Source organism: Galeopterus variegatus, unplaced genomic scaffold (genome assembly GCF_000696425.1).
Source record: "Galeopterus variegatus unplaced genomic scaffold, G_variegatus-3.0.2 Scaffold3278, whole genome shotgun sequence".
Taxonomy (NCBI): Eukaryota; Metazoa; Chordata; class Mammalia; order Dermoptera; family Cynocephalidae; genus Galeopterus; species Galeopterus variegatus.
Window position 1 is genome coordinate 139,077 of NW_007729389.1, and position 4,404 is coordinate 143,480.

The 4,404-nt window shown below is 35.0% G+C and overlaps 1 pseudogene; it reads left to right on the forward strand.

Moving 5' to 3' along the window:
* Window positions 1-3,842: 3,842 nt before the first annotated feature.
* LOC103600256 overlaps window positions 3,843-4,404 on the forward strand; it is a 2,059-nt pseudogene continuing 1,497 nt past the window's right edge.

Genomic DNA, 4,404 nt, shown 5'->3' on the forward strand with positions numbered 1-4,404 from the left:
GTTATGTTTCTCCTTGAAGCCAAATATCAGGTCTAAGGATGAGTGGGACAAATAGCTAGCTTCCCATTTTAATTGAGTCTTATCTTTGTAACCTAAAATAAAGTGCAATAATTTGAGGGGAAAGTGATGTTAATATTACTAAACTTCGACTTTGCTCTGTAATCTGCTCACAGAACAATGACTGACAACACTCCTTTATTTTACATTTAGAAAGAGTGTAATTACTGCTTAAAATTCATCTTTAAGTACTTTGTTCCATAATTAAACACCACCAAGAGCAAATCTAGTCATTCGCCAACATAAAGGTTCTCTTGCTTACATGCGCAGCCCTTCGAAGTAAGAAAGTTTCTCAGTAATTATTTTCCTTATTTTCTCAAGACCCTACATGGGTTTTTTAACCTTTCCCCCCATATATCTAAGATATAATTAATTTGATAAGTTGAGAAGATTTTTTTTAATAGAACATGATTATACCTCAATACATAAATTCTGTACAACCAAAAAATAAATCGGCACAGTCAAATAAAAGAGAAAGCACGTGGTATTTCATGTGCAATGCTTGACAAATTGTTGACATCCTTAATCATAAATGAGATTAGAAATCAGTAACCAAGAGACTAATATTACAAGGGAAGTAGGAGAAAAAAGAATCAGACAAAAATGAAATAACACAAATAACTAATAAGGCTGAATGACAATCTAACTTAATATTAACAAAATAAAAAGCAATTTCTTTGTAATATTACATTATCAGTGATTGAAAATACTGATATCGAATGTTTGTACAGTTTAAGGGAGTGGGGAACTCTCATTCAAACACTGGGAAAGCTTACTCCAATTAGGGGATAAGTTTTAGGTGGTATTAACATAAAGACTGACAGGTTTCGCATTCGCAAAGTTTACATGTAGCATTAAAATTTTATATCACTCAAACCTTTCCTTTGAGAAAGAAAGCTAAAGATAGCTAATATTGAAAATGGTGAGGGATTCTGTTTGTCCTACTTCATTTCAATAATCCTAATTTATGAAAAGAGAAAAAGTAGAGATTTTTCATGTCTTTCATCTTAAGTAGGGCAGCCTTCCTATTTTTCTCTAATTGCACTAAAAAACTAAAGATAAATGTTCACAAAATCAACATGACTGATTTGCTTTTTTTGCAAAGAGAAAATTTATTTAGTGTCTAGAAGCAATTTGTGTGTAATAGACTCATTTCTTCACATGAGTTCTTTAATGAGCCTTTGTCTCACAACTTAATTGTACTTTTTACTTTATTCCCCAAGAATTTGTGTCTTTTGTGCAAAATGCAAGAAACAACATGTCTACCTGGAGAAACTCTAATATGGCCCACCTTAAAAAACTATAAAAAAAAGTGGGAATATTTATTACTCTTGAAAAGAGCTTATTAAATATTCAATGAATACTCAAATAACTTATTTTCCAGAATAAGACTTAGCCTATTGAGTACATTGTCTATTGACTTTTGTGATTTCGCTCAATGATCTAAATAAAACCTATGGAAGCAAGAGTTCTTCATTTTTTTCCCAGCTGAATTTAACCATACTTTAACCTCATTTTATTTTTAAGTAACTACATATTGTTAAATAAAGCTGACTTAAAGAGATATTAATATTTAAATATCTTAGGGGAAAAAAAGGAAAAAAAATAAAAGTAAAAAAAATAAATAAATATCTTAAAAGAAAAGTATCTTTTCTTAGGTCACAGGATATGTATCTAACACTATAAAGATTTGGGGAAGGTGTAGTGGGAAGGAGATGTTGTCAGAATATACTTCACTGAAAAATTGCTCCTGGAAGTTTTCAATAAAACCAATTTAGCAAATAATCTTTATGCCAATGTCTGAAGTACAAATGGAATCTAGTTTCATTTATTTATATTAAGTAGTCATTTCTCTGTGTTGCACTTAATTGAACTATTGTTCTCTTCACTAAGTATGCCTCTTGAAAATTTCATTTCTTGAAAACTGCTGTTCTTCCAATCACAGTAAATGTGAGAAGGAGAAATAAAATATTTTCAGGAAATTCAAGCTGTATGTGTGTTTGTTGATTTTTTTTCTTCTTGAGAAAATATGGAGAAATACCAAATAATTTGTGTTTGTGTAACTCACCTGAATTGCTTCCAAGTTTCTTGTTTTATTGCAAGCAGTGAGGAAAATGGAGTCAGTATAGTCAGGCCCCATCACCTCATATGCAGCTGGGTATGATTTAGCACATCTGTTGTAAACAAGTTATATAAGAGCGGTGTAACTGCTCATGTGCACCCATATGCTCCTTAGCTCATTGCCATTGTTGTGTACTTTTGGTATAAAAGGTAACAGCTCTGAACCACTGGCTGGCAGAGCTCACGTCAGCCTGTTATCAATTGCCAGAACCTTTTTTCAACTACCTGACTCGCAACCTGCACAGGATGGGGCAGAGGGGTCTGTGATCCAGCCTGACACAAGCATAATCAGTTTATTATAGAATCTTGACTCTTAATAGCATAAGGCTTCATTGCTTCACATGTCATTCCCATTCCCACCCTAAGCATCTCCTGTTCAGAAGAAGGTCCCTTAACAACATTTTCAGCCATAATTCTTTGGGAATTTTTTTTCTCTTTGTTCTTAAGTTACTAGCTTCTCTTTCTCTTACACACAATCAACTCTTAGAATATCCTACCAAACCCTATCCTCCCCCAAAGGGAAAAAAAAGACATAAAAGCAGTTAAAGACAGTATAAAAATATCAAGAGGCTAAAAAAGGGAAAATTTAAAAGTAGTTGTAGAACTTCTTATTGCTGTTGTTATCCAGAAACTTTTTTGAACATTCTCAACCAGAATGATTATAGAATCCATGGAAGAACCATCTCATTCTTTAAAATACATTTTGGTGCCAAAAGGATATTGCCAAAATCGTGTTCAAACTGTAGGCTTCATTCCCAGGTAAATAAATAAGTGAAAATATTTCAGCAGATATAAAGTAAACACCACTGTATCAATCAGGGATCTTAGGGTAGGCAAAAGTACCAAACTTTGGCTCACATAAGTAGAAAATGTGTTTATGTAAAAGCTATCTAACCTTGATAACAGATATCTCTCTTATCATATTGTAGAATCCCAGACAAGTGACCTAGGCTCAGACAATTGGATGTCTAAGACTTTGAATCTCTCAGAAATGACATAATTGCAAAGACAGTTGAAACTATTCACACCAGCAGCCATGGTGGAATCGAGAACCCTGCAGAAGTATTGAGCAATATCAGAGGAACAACCAGTGGTGGAAGTTCCACTGGCTACATCCTAAAGAGCTCACCTTTCTGTATATTATATGAGGGTACTTCAAAAAGTTCATGGAAAGATTCTTATAATGTTTTAATTCTAAGTTTCCAGAAACTTTTTAAAGTATTCTGATATGAGTACCACATATGCTTTAAATAAATAGCTTTTCTAGTTAAGTGCTCAAAGTTTGATTTAAATTTCCCACAATCAAGCTCCCTGACTGACACAGTGGTCCTAGTGTGGTCCCAGTTTCAGATGACTTTTTAACATCTTCATACACTTGGAAGTCAAGCATAAACTCTTGTTTTATCTCCAGTTCTTGTTGCTTTGAAATACATTTTGGCATGGTTGTTGTGGCACTAAAATCTGCTAAATTACATGGCTCTTTCTTGGAATCTGTAATGACTCTGGCTGAGTGTCTCTGAAAACTCCAGTATTCATTACGAGTGTATCAGTTAATATTGACATGCCTATCTATAAATGGCATGCCTATCTATACAGTATAGGCACCCAAAAATCTTGCTGGCATGAAAAGTTTTCTGATGCTTTAGTAAACTCCTAATTCTACTATGTACTCACCTAGGACTAGAGACAGATGCTTATCATTAGAGACTGCTTTTTTAGTACCAAAGGATATATTTCCTTACTCAGACAATAAGGAAAAGTATGGCAAACCAAATAAATGAAAAGGTTTTAATGAAGGCTTATGGGAGACAGATAACAATCTGAAAGTGAAATTTTCCAGTCAAGAGGCATCAACTAAACAATCGAATGAATCATCTGATATTGAATTTGGAGAAAAACAAACTCATGTTTCAAAGCAAGATACTGACCAGGAAGGAAAAGCCCCCAATGAGGATGCTAAAGCAATTGACATATCCACTCCGAAAGCTGCCAGAAAAGGGAGAAAGAGGAAGGCTGAAAACCAAGTCGAAACCGAGGAGGCAGGAGTAGTGACAACAGCAGCAGCATCTGCTAACCTGAAAGTGAGTCCTAAAGGGGCTGACCTGCAGCCAAAGTCAAGATTCCAGAACCAGGGCCGGCCCGGTGGCGCACGGGAGAGTGCACCACTTGGGAGCGCAGTGGTGCTCCCGCTGAGGGTTCGGATCCCATGTGGAGACCGGTTCCCGC